Genomic DNA, 16,067 nt, shown 5'->3' with positions numbered 1-16,067 from the left:
CAAAAAACAATTCTAGTAAATAACTTCCCTTGTATTGATCTGTGTCCCATATATAAACTGCATTTCAGCTAATGAACAGCTGTGACACAGTCAATGCCCTTCCACCCCGAAACCAGCATCACAGAGCTATGCCTTTCAGAGTTTCATGGACATTCAGAATTAGATGGCCCAATCCCAACCAAGGGCACCCGCCCTTTCAAAGATAATAAATACTCTATACAATTAAAAGTGGGGGAGGGAGGAAAGGAAGAACAGACTCATTTGCAGCATTTTGGGTTTGAAGCACACATTACAGATATATAATAGTTACTAAAATTGCTTCCATCTGTTCATTTTGGCTCCAAGTGGAAAACTGATATTTCAACATGATAATACATTTCAAAGTCTACCCTCCCGCATTTGCCGGAATAATTGGGTTTAAACAGAAATTCTTCCCACCCCATCTGTATCACAGGCTAAGCAAAAGCCCATTAGAATCAATAAACTTTCCCCATCATGGTCTCTACTGGATGATTGCAATCTATAACAACAAATAGCTACATCATGTTCTCTTCTTATAGGTTATGCTACAATTCATTTTGGCCATGTTGTTGGATAATATGTTGGATAATAATTTTCTACTGGAAATGGAAACTGTTCACTTTTTGTCCATGAGACTTTCTCATTTCTTGACTAATTAGTTGCTTTAAAGTAAGTGAGGGATCAGTCATAAGCAGGTTTACTCAGAAGAAAGTCTCATATTATTGAACAGGGCTTACTCTCAGGAAAAATGTCCATAGGATTGCAGCCTGGGAAAACCACCGTTTCATAGCAACACAATCTAAGCGAGAAATTGTGAAATTGTTTATGAAAAGAGCAATAAAGAGTAGAAGACATTATAGTTATTTCATTTTCTCTTCTTGACCCTGTGACCTTGTTGGAATTTTGAGAATAGATGGTGAGTGCTGCCACAAAATGGCAGTCAAAGAGGCAGGGCCAGTCATAAATAGTGGGAAGTTCCTAGCCAATCTTCTTGGGTAGCTGTTTGTGACCGGGTGCTCCCTACAGATACAAAAGCTATGCTTCCTGGGCAATTTGGCTGCCCCTCTTGCATTCATGAGCGGGAAGAAATGCAGGCGTGTCCCTTTGCATTGAGTAAAGGATGCTTTGGGGAAGAAGAATGTGGACATAAGGAAACACATGAGTGTTGTCATGGTCCCCACAGGCACCAAGTTGTGTATCACTGCCGTGTACTCTCTGTATAACATTTTAATTCCATTTTCCTTCCACAGACGTCCACAGAGAGTATAACTAGGGTTGCCAGTGCCGAGATGGGACATTCTTGGAGATCCAGGGGTGGAGCCTGGGCAGCACAGCATTTGCGGAGGGAAGGGTCCACAGCAATGATTCTCATACAGTTCCTCATGTTGTGGTGGCCCCCAACCCTAACATTTATCCATTTTACAGATGGAGAACACTGATGCAGAGAGTCTTAGGTGACCCCTGTGAAAGGGTAGTTCAACCCCCAAAGGGGTCGCGACCCACAGGTTGAGAACCGCTGGTCCACAGTGTGGAGGGAAGGGACCTCCATGCCATTGAGTCCACCCTCCAAAGCAGCCATTTCCTCCAGGGGAACTGATGTTTGTAGTCTGAAGATGACCTGTACCTCCAGATAATCCCTAGGCCCCACCTGAAGATTAACAACCCTGGAACATAGATAGTTCCCTCCTTTATTTTACCCTCTTAATATCCTTGTGCTATTATTATGAAAAAGAACAATTGCCCAAGGCTGCACAGTGAACATCATGGGCGAGTTTTGACAGTGCTAGGGCCAGGCCCACTTTTGGGGTGAGGCAAGGGGCAGACATGGTGATACCACAGGGTTTTCAGTGTGCTGGCTGATGTCACACCCAGATGTGTGGCATTCACCTGTAGCCCAATGTAATTTTCCCCCTTCTCCCATTAGCCCCCAAATCAAGGGTAGAGGGCACAGCACAGGAGCGTCAGTAGTGTCGGAAGTGGGCAACGAGCACCCCAAGCTGACACCAGGACTCCCCATTCTTACTGCAACACAAATACATCACTGACTCTAGCTGATCATTTGCTATTCAATACTTCCTGTAATTAATGGATGAAAGTTTGAAGATTTTCAAAGGCTTTATGTTCCAGCCATTTCAGAAAATAAGATTATATTAGTTTGTATCCAAAGAACCTTATGTAGAGCTGCCACATCTCTGCTTTCCATCACATATGTTTCTTGAGTCATCCTGTAATATAATTCTGGGTTTTCTGACAAATTTAATCCTCTCCTTGATATTCCATTTCAGATTTCTGCCAATAAAAGAAGTGTGTCTTGTCCTACTTACTACAGTTGGCAAAGGGCCCTGGGGAAAACATCCTGTCTCTTTAATAGATCCTTAAAGTGGCAAAATGGGCAGCTGAGCTGAAGCTTTTTCATGGCATCAAAGTAAATAACATCACCATCCCGTTCAACCTGTCTTAAAGGGACAAGACCATTTTATCCAGGCCTCTTGTTAACATTCTATGTTTTAACTTTCTGGGCAGCCTGCAGCTATCTTAACTATTTAAGGGCATGCTTCTTGACTCGTGCTGCAGTCCAAATGTTAGTCTGTTAGTTAAATTGCCTAAAATGTTCAGTGCTAGCATACTACAGAAATACTATCCTGCTGCTCCTACTGGGACACGGCTAAGACACTCCTCCAACACCTGCAAAGTTTTCTAGCTGGTTTGGGAGTAGTATTTTGGGATCCAGTTGAACTCCCCATTTTGAAAAAGAGATTACAACATTTTCACAATGTAGTGAAATTGCTAGGCAAGACATGTTCCAAATTCAGGTATTATCAATAGCCTTGCCAATCAGTGAGCCATGCTCAGACGCCTTAAAAGCTGCCACAGGGAAAATAGAGAATATCACTCGGGCCAGAAGCGAAGGCATTAAGCTACGAGAGGCATAATTAGAATGAAATACTGTTGACATCTTTTTTCATTAAAAGCCTGTTGAAAAGAACAAAGGATACTAAGTCTTGCTGAACCAGTATCTGACAATTCATCACACAGATTAATTTTACTCATTAATTACAGTTTGCCTCATTAATTCATATCCAGTTAACTGGCAAGCTGAAGAAATTGCCAATATTTTTAGTGCTGTTTCTTGATAAATATGCCCTGGAAGGAATTGACCGGCTGATGTTTCCATGGATAATTTTGTCATTTTATAATTAAGGAGTCAATATCAGATTTCAATAGCGATGTCTGACATTCCTCTGACTTTATACACTTGACATAATATTCCACAGTAGGTTTGATGTGATGAATTGTCAGATGCACTTTGAATTTCATCTCTGAAAGCAAAGGAAATGCCCTTCGGCTCTACGTGCTTTTTATCTCCTTTGTTCAGCAGTTAAATTTCAATTCCTATGTATTGCACCTAGCAGGGAGAAATCTTTTTTGCCAGAGTATGCATATTATATGTAAGGTTCTGCCAAGTTGGCAGTTAACTTATGGCAACCCCATAGGGTTTTAAAGGCAAGAGAGAAATGGAGGTGATTGCTACTGCTTCTTGCTAGTCTTCCTTGCTAGTGTCCCATTCAGATACTAACCAGCATCAACCATGCTTTGCTTTCAAGATCTGATGACAGCAGGCTGGCCTGGGTCATCCAGGTCAGGTTGGCATTATGGGGGATGTGTGTATACAGTGCTGTCAAATTGCAGCCAATTTATGGCAACCCTATAGGATTTTCAAGGTAAGAGACTCACAGAGGTGCTTTCCTCTGCATAACAACCCAAGAATTCATTGGTAGTCTCCCATCCAAATACTAATGAGAGCCAATCCTGTTTAGCTTCAGAGATTTGACACATGTTATTGGTATGTATATTATTTGGTACAGATCAGTAATTGAATGCAATAGCAGTAGCATCAAGGCCAAAGCTATAGAACTTTTTCACCCTGGAGATCTGCATCCGAGTTTCTGCTGAGACTTGAAGATCAGTAGGCAAGCTTGGATCACTATTTCCTAACCTGTCTCTCAGGATTGTTGTAATTTATTTAATTCATTCCATACTTTTCTCCCAAATGGGAACCATTCTTCTCTCCTCCATTCTATTCTCACAAGAATCCAGCATGGTGTAGTGGTTAAGAGCGGGTGGATTCTAATCTGGAGAACCGGGTTTGACTCACCACTCCTCCACCTGAGTGGTAGAGGCTTATCTGGTGAACCAGATGTATTTCCACACTCCTACATTCCTGCTGGGTGACCTTGGGCTAGTCACAATTCTCTCAGGAAACTTTCAGCCCCATCTACCTCACAAGGTGTCTGTTGTGGGGAAAGGAAGAGAAAGGATACCAATCTTGATCCTCCTTGATGGCTACCAATGGCTACCAATGGCTACCAATCTTGATCCTCCTTGATCTGAGATTGCAAATGCCTTAACAGACCAGGTGATCGGGAGCAACAGCCGCAGAAGGCCATTGTGTTCACATCCTACATGTGAGCTCCCAAAGGCACCTGGTGGGCCACTGGGAGTAGCAGAATGCTGGACTAGATGGACTTTGGTCTGATCCAGCTGGCTTGTTCTTATGTTCTTAAGGAGTTTGTAAGGCAACTTGAATCTCCTTACAGGAGAGAAAGGTGAGGTATAAATCCAAACTTCTCCTCCTCCTTCCCCTCTTCTTCTTCTTCATGGTAAGTTAGGCTGAGAGTATATGATTGATCCAAGGTCACCTAGTAGGTTTCCATGGCAGAGGATGATCCTAACCCCTGCACCAAAATGTCTTCTCGATTCTTTTGAGAAGATGAAAAGAGTTATGAGGCTAAAATGGGTGGAGGGATACCCCATCTTTCTATAAAACACAGTAACACAGTATTTGTTACTGTGTTCTATAAAACACAGTAACAAAATTTAAAAAATATATTAATAGTAGCATTTTCATTTTGTAGTTCTTGCACTTGTAGTGCAAAAGGGATGCTGCTGCCCCATTCCTTATTCAGTATATGTAATCAATGCAGTAAGCAGAGGATGATAGGGAATGTCAAAGATAACCCAGCTCAAGATAAAAATGCCCCTACTTCTTCAAGCCTACTAGGGCATAATTGAATGTATTCTATAGATGGTGGCCAGAATAATTTTTTAAATCCTATTTGCCTTCTTGGCAACCTTTCAGAAATGGCTGTCAAGCAATTCCCAATATAACAGACCACAACTTCTTTGATTTTAGAAGTTCAAGAGCCAATTAAACATCATGGGCAAGTATGAAGATGCTGATTCCTGTGAATTTCCTTAGAATGGATAATTTGTTACTGGGAGAGGTTACGCTATTGGCAAACCACTTGTTTGTATCCCTCCAGAGTCCAGACTATTTGTCCTGAGGTCTAAGAAACTGAAGAGATTGTTGGTGATTTAACTCCATATAAACTGGTTTCTGTGTTCTTAATAGGATACCTTTCTAAGAATTTTTGTATACCATGTCAGGGATTACCAACTTCTGCATTCTTAGGGGCCATTTCTCCACTTTTCCTCCACTTTTAAAGATTTTTGGTGAGGTATTTTTGAAGCTTTGAAGACTTGATATGAGAATCTCATTTTGAATCCTCAAAACTTTGAAGTTTTGAAGGTACCTCACTGAAATTTTAAAAAAGGGGAAAACAATACGTTGCCATAATTGGCAGGCACAACAGAGATTGTTCATGTTCTTCAGTCACTGAAATAGGACTCAGCTACAATGCCAGCGGAGGAAATGTCTGTGGGAAAGAATCAGAAAATGGTGGGTGGCACGGAGAATCGAATGAAGAAGCAGAAAGTGGTGGACATGAGCATCTGAGAAAATGAACTTTGCATTTGGACAGGAAAAAGAAAACTTTTCCTGCTCTCCATCCATCAAGCAGGAAACGTTTTAAAAGCAGCTTCAGGAAAAAAGTTCCTCATTTAGCGTTTTCAGAATAACCTGTTTTGAGAACAAATAAAATGTTTTCCAAACTTTCTAAAGGAAAAACTGTGTGGAACTCCACTGCAAAATGCTTTTTGCTTTCCTGAAAACATTTTATTTGTGTTGTGTGGAATGGGTTATACAAAATAAAAAAGTGATATAATATTAAAAAATAAGTTTGGTTTATTTCTTATAGTTTGGAAAATATTCTTTATTTTCCTTAAAAGGAAAACTGTAAGCAAACCCTTTTTCATACCTTGATTAAAATTTTGTAAGGTACTCTGTGAGGTGAATAAAATAGCTTCCAGAATCAGATTTGGCCTGCAAGCTGCCTCTGACCATTCTTCGTATTACATTCTAGACAGCTATTGTTTAATTAGACATGTCTCTGTGTCAGTCAAATGGTACTTCACAAAGACCGCATCAGTGAATCCAAACCATGCCCCTCCAAACACAACTGCCAACAAATGATGTCGATCCTATGAATATTTCATCAGGCACCGATATTATATCTGCTGATTTTTTTCTTTGAGCGCCACAAATACTTTGAATAGGATTCTGCAGAGATTTTGCGTAATACCACAGCAAATTAAAATCACCTACTTTTGCATTCTGCTCACTTGCGAATGATGGCCTCTCATGCTTTCATCAGGGGGGGGGGGGGAAATGCTTCAGACCCAATGAAATACCCATCCCTGGAGGATTTCTTTTTCCAAGCGTCATCAGTGAGTAAAGTACTTCATTAGCAAAAGTGTTATGTTCAACTGCCGTTATCCCTCTAGGATTTGCTCTGGAATTCTTAGCAAATGTCACAGTTGAGGCAGAACCAACACTGATTAAGAAGGACCACTTGAAGAGATGTTGGTGATAAATTACAAATAGGACTGGAGCCCATTTAGGTTGGTAAAATACAGTCAGAAAAACATTGTTTTAATGTTATTTATTCAGAGATGTCAGCTGCTGACACCAGATTTGGGAGGGAACAAAAAGTCAGCATGATGTAGTGGACAGGGCATTGGACTAAGAAACCCAGGTTGAATTCCCACACAAATTGTCCTCAGGATGCTTTATTTCAACTTAAGGTGTCTTTTTTTTGAAGTCCCTAAAATGTGGACCTTTTTTCCCCCTGAAGTTGTCTGCAAGTCATCTCCTGCTTGCTGTGCAGAGTTCAAGAGCTGAGGTGATGTCTCATTTTTCCCGCCCAATTGTTAAAGCTCTCTTGTCAATTTCCCCTTTTTATTTTCCATGAGCTGTCTTCAAAGACATGCAGACATAATATGAAAATCAGCATGGATTCTGAAATTGTGTCTGGGGGTCTTTGAAAACAGCTCATTGATTTTTTTTTTAAGGGAAAACTGTATATTGCTGGAATCAGCCAGATGAGCTGAGTACAACCATGTACTTTTTGGGCTGGAAAGGCACCCAGCAGCGGAGCCTGCAGAGTAACTGTCATGAGGAAACTTTCAGCAAATGGCTGCAGGCACAGAGAATCATTGCGGCATCATAAAATGTCAGGCACAAGAGTTTAACTCAGGCAAGAGGAAACGGTTGGTGGGGGGAAAGCTTCTGTCTCCTCTGACTCCTTTTTTGTCTATGCTGTCTGGCCAAAAAATGAGGAAGTGGGTTTTGAAAAAACACCCCCAGGATGTTTTATTTGTGCGTGCAGAAAGGACCTTTGTTAGTATTTAAGGTACGGTATCCTAGATACTGTTTTCAACTGGCCCCTCTTTGTAACATCTCCCCGCTGGCATGTTGGCATTGCTTGGTGTTTAAGGATTAATATATCTGCCTAATGACCAAGCCCTTTATGTTTCTTATGAAGTTGTGACTCTTATGCAGCTGTGACTCAGAGAAGCTTGCGCTGGAATAGATTTTGTTAGTCTTTAAAGTGCCACTGGACTCCTTATTTTGCTAAAGCAGATTAACATGGCTAACCCTCAGGAATTATCCTCTTTTAAGGCACCTCTTCTGAAAGAAGACCAGGCAAACTCTAGTATCCCAAGTTTCAGTTCTCTACTTTTGAGAGAGAAAAAAAAGAAGCATCTGAACCCTGCTCACTTCTGCCATTGCTGGGATAGGAGAGGACCAGCTTGGGGCAGGATCCTTTTGAATTAAAATGTTTATGTAAATATCTCTCTATGAATAAAAGAAGAGTTCAGCCTGTGGAAATTCCACATGCCACAATTGATGCAGGCAATAACATTGAACTTTAAATATTTGTTCAAGGAGGACAGAGAATTTCAAATCGGGTACCAACTCAATCAGTTATAAAGGGCACTGCTTGCGAATAAGCAGCACCCACAGCTCTTTGAGTAGGTTCACTTATCTTCCTTTCTCACTCATTCATATGCACAAATGAGTCGTTTCTGATCTAATCATTTTCACAATGCCCGGTAACATCGCAAACACAAAACGTTTCAACCGACACAGTTCACACCTTTGGCAGCGGCCCAAGACAGACACTTGTATATAATTGAGACCTAACTTTAAAAAAAACAATTAGAAGCAGCTTTGGGAGACTGAAATTTTGAGTAGGAGATTAACGTGTGAGGAACTGCTTAGCTCTTTTCTTTAGACTTAGCGTTTATCTGTTTTTGTCTCAGACTAGATTTCTGCTCGAAATTCCCCCATGCAGCCATTTACTCTAAAAAGGTGCACAGAAAAGCAGTTGGGGGTAAGGGTTGGGAAGGACCTGAAAAACAGGCCTGAAAGGGATATACATTAGGGTTGCCAACCTCCATGTGGAACCAGGGTTACCAGGTCCCCTTGGCCACTGGAGGGGGATAGGGGTAGGGCTGCCAGGTTCAGGTTGAAAGCTCCTGGAGATTTGGGGGTGGAGCCTGGGGAGGACAGGGACCTCCGTGGGATACAATGCCTTCGAGTCCACCTTCCAAAGCATCCATTTTCTCTAGGCGAGGTGATCTCTTAGCCTGGAGATGGCCCCCTGGACTGGAGGCTGACATTCCTAGAACTGCAACCTAGAATTCCAATTGATTTCTGGACTATAGAGATTAGTTCTCAAGAAAAGAGCAGCATTGGATGGCAGACTTGATGACATCATAACCCTGCTGAGCGTACTCTACAGCACTACTCCCAAATCTTCAGGAATTTCTCAAGAAAATGGCTGCTTTGGAGGGCGGGACCTATGGCAAAGACATCTCACTAAATCCCTTCTGTTCCCAACCTCTGCCCTCCCCAGGCTCCACCCTCAAATCTACAGGAACTTCCTCAACCTGGAGTTGGCAACTCTATCCTCCTCCAACTGGCACCAAGGCACCATATGTTATCAGGCTCTGAGTTCTTGAATCATCAAGTGGCAAATGAATAACCTAGGAGCAGCAGTGGCATAGTGGTTAAGAGCAGGTGCATTCTAATCTGGAGGAACCGGGTTTGATTCCCTGCTCTGCCACCTGAGCTGTGGAGGCTTATCTAGGGAATTCAGATTAGCCTGTGCACTCCAGCACATGCCAGCTAAGTGACTTTGGGCTAGTCACAGTTCTTTGGAGCTCTCTCAGCCCCAACCACCTCACAGGGTGTTTGTTGTGAGGGGAGAAGGGCAAGGAGATTGTAAGCCCTTTGAGTCTCCTACAGGAGAGAAAGGTGGGATATGAATCCAAACTCCTCCTCCTCCTCCTCCTCCTCCTCCTCCTCCTCCTCCTCCTCCGTGTGTGTGTGCGTGAGAAAGAGAAAGAGTGAGAGAGAGTCAAGTCTTAGAATCGGCTGAAAGAAGTCTTGTCTCCTGGAACAAATCCATCCAAGACGAATGGCTGTGGATGCTGAAATGGCCATATTGTTGGAATCAATTCATTGGGCAATTCATTAGTTAAATATCATGAGCGTTCAGCTGTAAATGCTCATTTTCCTGAGACATTGTTTTGAAATATGTGCAGCTGTCTTTAGTGTACAGCAGAAAGTAAAAAAGAGAAAAGAAACAAAGAATAATTTTACCACATCTAAAACATAGCAGGAGATCCCTCATCCCAACATTATTACCATATCAAAGACCTCAACAGAATATGGAAAAGCAGAACTGCTAATAGGAAGACGACATGAGGCTTCAAAGCATTTTCATCTTAGTGAAGTCAGTGTTGTGAATGGGATGCATGAAGTCCAGTATTACAGAATAAAACCGGTGAGGTTTATAGCTCTGTGGGCTAAATTACTCAGCAAAAAAGCTATCCCTTTTATAGAAGAGAGAAAAAAACCCAAAAGATATGACTTCAATAAAAAATCAAGTTATACATGCATTGGGCTGGAAAATAAATTCCGTAAAGTTTACTGCTTTTGATACAATTGTTCTGTACAATTGGCTGTAATCTGGAGAACTGGATTCGATTCCCCACTCCTCCACATGAAGCCTGCTGGGTGACTTTGGACAAGTCACAGTTCCCTCTGAACTCTCTCAGCCCATCCAGAAGACAGGCAATGGCAAATCACCTCAGAACTTCTCTTGCCTTGAAAACCCTACTGGGTCACCATAAGTCAACTGTGACTTGAGAGCACTTTCCAACACCACACAATTGTCTCCCGAAGAACTTCAAGCAAGTGTTTTCAGCAAGGACATAATGACATTTGCCTTCTGGGACATCCCAAAAACCTTTTAGCAAATCCTACCACTCCACACCACAGCAGAGTTAGGCCTCATGAGTCTAGTATTTGAGTACTAGTAGAATTTCGAACAAAATTATTTGTCCTAACCTTTTTAGCCCACCAGTGTGAGCAAGAAACTTGCATTGCTCCCATACGGCTGCCAATCTCTGGGTGGGGCCTGGAGATCTCCTGGAGTTACAACTTCTACAGGCTTCAGAAATCAGTTCCCCTGGAGAAGAAGTCGGCATTATAAACCACTGAGGCCCCTCCCCTATTCAAATGCTGCCCTCCTCAGGTTCCACTCCTAAATAGCCAGGAATTTCCCAATGGAATGCGCAGCTCTTCAGTGCACCCTTCTCCAACGCTTGAGGATTTACTTGGAGGAGAACATTAGGCATAATTAAGACCACTAGAGGTTTTACAGTCTGCTTTGGTGGTTGGGTACTTGTAATCATACAGCTTCAGTTCCTGGAACCCTCAGCTAAAAAGATCATGTGGTAGATGGTGTGAAAGACACCTGTCTGAAACCCTGAAAAAACTGCTACCAGAGTAGACAAAACTGAGGTTGATAGGCCAATGATCTGATTCAGCATAAGCATGTTCATCGGTACCTAAACCTGTTTAGCTCCAGGCAAGGGATCCAGATCCCAAGCGGGATCCAAGCATCAGGCAAGTAGTCTGTGACAGGAGGAGGAACAGCCAGGGTTATGACCTCCCAAGTATCAAGATAAGGACCATGGACAGCAGAACAAGAGTACTAGGCCAACAAGTCAAACCCTGGGAAGCATACCTTTTATATCCATAGAGGAATCCTCTCTACAAATCGAGTGACTTTGTTTCACCATCCTGTTTTGTGACTTTGTTTCACCTGCAAAAAGAAAACAGGAGGCATGGCTTTCTCTATATGCATGTCACACCTCTTTCCAAAAAGTAGAGATTCAATCATGGCTCTACTGAGACTTGGCACCCAGCAAGTAAGTTTCCACAACTCACCTGGGGTCCCAACCCATGAGCTGAAGACCCCCTCTACAGTGCTTTTAAGGGTTAATAGGAATCCTTAGGTGAATCTTTTCTGTGCAGGAAAAGAAACAAAAGGGATTTTTTTTCTCACGGTAAAAAATGATGGATCAAACAAATAACTTAGATTAAACTTCACAAAGACAGTCTCTTAAATAGAGATACCATTTTCATGACAGCAGAGTGCATGGAGGCAAAACACTGCAGAGCTTACCTATGTGTGTGTGTGTGTGTTCTGGCAACAAAAGAAACTCGGAGCCAATTCATAGTTTCTAACTAATAAGAGGAGTCTTTGTTGGTGAACTCCATTCCAGATGGAAAGTGGAGAGATAGGTTCTCTGTTCTAAACTTTTCACTTGGATGGTGAGAGATGCTGTCTGCATCTCTCTTCACATATGATGCAAAATGGAGAGTGTGCAAGAATTGTGGGAGGCAGAGGAGAAGCAAGAAGGAAGGAAGTTCCCTGAGAGTAGCAATCTACACATTAAAGGGATAGTGTCGGAGCAGTAGAGAAAAGGTGACTAGTGTCTTGATTCCCACTAGTTATCTGACTTACTGATCAGACCTTCTCTGTCATTGAGGTAGGGAACAGCATAAAATCCTTCACTTCCAACACAAGTAATGTTCCACAACTTACCTAGAGTCCCAACCCATGAGCTGAATATCACCTCTATAGCTCTTTTAAGGGTTAGTAGGTGTTCTTAGGTGAATCTCCTCTGTGCAGGAAAGGAAACAAAAGGATTTTTTCCTCCCAGTAAAAAAGAGTGGATGAGTCAAATAACCTAAGATTGAACTTCACAAAGACACAGCCTTCTAAACTGGGGTGCCAATTAGTTGATGCCTTGTAACTTTGTTTTCTTGCTGCTGCATTATTCTCCCCATATGATGGAACCATGATCTCTGTCTCAGAGGCCTTGATATGCATAGCTGCTGTTTCACTGCTTGTTGAGTCTCTTTCCATTGCTGCTATGCAACCCTCTTGGGCTGACTGATTTAGGAAAGAGAGCTCAAGGGAGCGAAGACTTAAAGTCAGTTCTTATGGCTATGAGCAAAGATTATAGCCACTGGCAGCTACTCATGCTAATTTCTAGCTGCAGGTCTAGAATTCTGTGCTGTTGCATTTGTTTCCAAACATAATTTTGCATTTATTTCCAAACAGAAAGTGTAGTTTAATAGAGGGTCCATTCTGCCTCATGCCAATTGTTTAATTAGCGGATCTTGTGCTCAAAGGCCACAAGGAAACGCTGTCATTTTAACATCTAAAGTAGTGTTGGACACTCAGTCATTAAATGGTTCTGTCCCCTCCACTCCATATAGATCTACAAAGGTATCATTAATGGCACCCATGTACAGAATAACAGCACCACCTTTGGGGACTGTCAGTCCCTGTCAGATACTGAGCATATCCAGTATGAGTGTGTCTTCATTGTCTCTTCAGAAGCAGACACCCTGAAGGATGGTGGGATAGCTGGAGGAAGAACCATGCTGCTTGTTCCCCTCATCTCCAGCAGTATTGCAGAGAACTGCAAGATAGGTTGAGTGCCTTGGGGCAAATATGCCTAATGTTCACTATCTTCTTGCCACAGCAGTGTGTCAGGGAGGGGTCAGGACCAGGGAGAGGGCAAAATACCCTATTGAAACCACTTAGCCAGCAGGGAAAACAGGAGGCACAGCCAGCAACACAAAAATGAGCCACTGCCATGGGGATGTTACCATCATCAGCACTGATCATGAAGCTGCCTTAAACTGAACCAGACCATTGGTCCATCAAAGTCAGTGTTATCTATGCAGACTGGCAGCGAACTATCAACTAGGGGTCTCTCATATCACCTGCCACCTGATCCATTTAATTGGAGATGCCAGAGATTGAACCTGAGAACCTTCTGCATGCAAATCAGATGCTCTACCAGTGAGCTATGCTCACCTCTCTGTGTCTGCAGCTGCTTTAAGAGTGAGTTCAAAGTACTGGACCATAGAAAGAAGGAGCACAGGCAACATATGTCTTCTTTGCAACATCCTTGCTAAACTGTGCTCTGCCGTTTTTTCCTACTCAGAGGTGATCCAGTCTAACAGGAAGGGGTGGACACCTGTGGAAAATGGTACACCCATTTGCTGTGCCAACTCTTAGAAGTTGGTATGAAAATATCAGAAATAATCAGAGCTCTGAAGACATGGATTCCTCATGTTAAAAACACTGTTTGGAGTATCTGATATTGACCTTCTTGTTGTAACTAGGGTGGTGTTCTATTCTGTAGGGAAGTTGTATTTGAAAAATGTCTGTGAGGTTTAACAAGCAGCATGTTGAGATGTGCTTTTCAGGGTCTGTGATGAGTTCTTTTCACACATTTATAATAGTGTAATTATTTTTTCTACACAGCTATGTTACGAACAAAAAGTTTATTTTTATGCAGAACAGAACATTTATCCATTTCTCGGGGACCAGTGCAGGGAGTGGAGGTGGGTTCTTAGTACAAGGGGTTTGTGCGAGAGAGAATGAGCTTATCATCAAAAGGAAGGTAGCACAGATTCCAAGACGCTGGTTAAGCTCACCAGAGTGTCTTCACTGCAATTTAATTGTGCACAATATTCGTGTTGTAAACATGAACAAAATGCACACAGAGGGTCACAGTGCACTGTAGCTTCTCAGGAGCATCTGCTAAGCCACAGACTGTTCTTATTGTAGATAAATGAGACATTAATTGGCAACCTGCCAATAGAACAAGGAAACACAAATAGAAGCTGTACGTTTTGAAAGGCAACCATAAAGCGCAAGGCAGGAGGATGGTCTAAGAAGAAGAAGAAGGTAAGAGTTCGGATTTATACCCCACCTTTCTCTCCTGTAAGGAGTCTCAAAACGGCTTACAAATGGTTTCCCTTCTGATCCCCACAACAGACACCTTGTGAGGTAGGTGGAGCTGACAGCAGAGGTGGGATTCACCTCTGCTCCAGCAGGTCTTCCCCGAAGGCTGCACTGCCGGCCCAGAGGTGCGTGGCCCGATCGGCGGCTGGCCCCCTGCAGCCATTCCCTCCAAAGCTGCCACCTTCCCTTGCCTCCCCCCGCCTAATATTGGAAAGGGGGGTGCAGGGGTGCAGCAGCCAGGTAAGTTGGTGGCGGGGGTTGCAGCGGGAGGGCACATGGCAGGCCGGGGGATGAACTGGGGGTTAATCTTTTAGAATCCCACCACTGGCTGAGAGAGTTCTGAGAGAATTGTAATTAGTCCAAGGTCACCCAGCTTTATATGTAGAAGTGGAGGAGTGGGGGGAAAAACTGATTCCTCTGGAGCTCATGTGGAGGAGTGAGGAATCAAAACAGGTTTTCCAGATTAGAGGCCACTGCTCTTAACCATTATACCATGCTAGCTAAGGAAGGCTGTCCAGCAAGGGAGTATTTGTTGGCTCTGGAAATGTTCTTAGGGCTACCAGCTCGAGACCTTCTGCATGCAAAGCAGATGCTCTACTGTTCTGCCCCCCAAGTGAATCGGTTTTTGTGCCCTGTGCTCGGCTAGGACAGAGTGGGGGAGACACAAGCCAGGTTCAACAGTTCAACAATAGGTTTATTACTTAAGAGGATTAAGACCCTTCCTTGGGTCTATCTAAATCAGAGTACTTGCTAATTTCAAGAAAGTCCACCATGTCTTGCTTACTTTTAGTTCTTTCAGTCCTTGTCTGGTTCTAATTGCTGTTAACCTTAACTTGTGGATGACCATATACGTCACGAATATTCCAGTCTCCAGCTACCCTTGGCACCTCACTCTAACAAAACAGGGGATTGCTGGGTAAAGAGGGAAACTACCTATTGGGAAATAGGGACAGGAGCTAACTAAAATACCCTCCCTTGGGAGACTTAACAATGAATTAAAACCAGGCTAACTATGGGGAAACTAAAGCTTAATGGGGAAATAACAAAAGCTTCTATGGGGGCATGACATCTACCATTGAGCCACAGCTCCTCCCCTTAAGGGGGAATGTGTGTAGAGGCTACAAGGTTGTATAATCATAAGAATGTCATACTTTGGGGAGCTGAAAGGTGCCTGGTCCAAATGCTAGTTCTGGCATCAAAGATTCAATTTGGGGGCCTCCTGGCCTCCAAGGTAGTGTCAGTACTACCTTGGTAAATATTGGGATGTTTTGGAAATGGTGCCTGGGGAGGGTGGAGTTTGGGGAGGACTTTGATTCATACAGTCTCTTTCCTTTTACATGAGAGTAACCCTAATGCCCACAAATTCACTGAATGCATGTATGCAATGAAAAATTCATTTTTCTCATGTAGAATCATTCACTCTCTGCACTCTACTTGTGAAGAGAGCTGTTATAAACTCCCAATATGTAAATGTAAGGCTAGAATGGACCTTTCTGTATGCTGGACCTTTCTCCACTTAGTAGGAACTATTAAAGCAGTGAAACTTTGGAAAATGTAATCCTTTGTCTACAGTCCACTCTATCACCTGTGCCACCCCATTCTTTACCGAACACACCATATTGTCTTTCTATTATTAGGATTCTTTGGTCCCTCACATTTTATAGCAGAGAATCATAA

Source organism: Sphaerodactylus townsendi, linkage group LG04, assembly GCF_021028975.2.
Source record: "Sphaerodactylus townsendi isolate TG3544 linkage group LG04, MPM_Stown_v2.3, whole genome shotgun sequence".
Taxonomy (NCBI): Eukaryota; Metazoa; Chordata; class Lepidosauria; order Squamata; family Sphaerodactylidae; genus Sphaerodactylus; species Sphaerodactylus townsendi.
The sequence above is the reverse complement of the archived record's forward strand: the minus strand, read 5'-3'. Positions refer to the sequence as shown.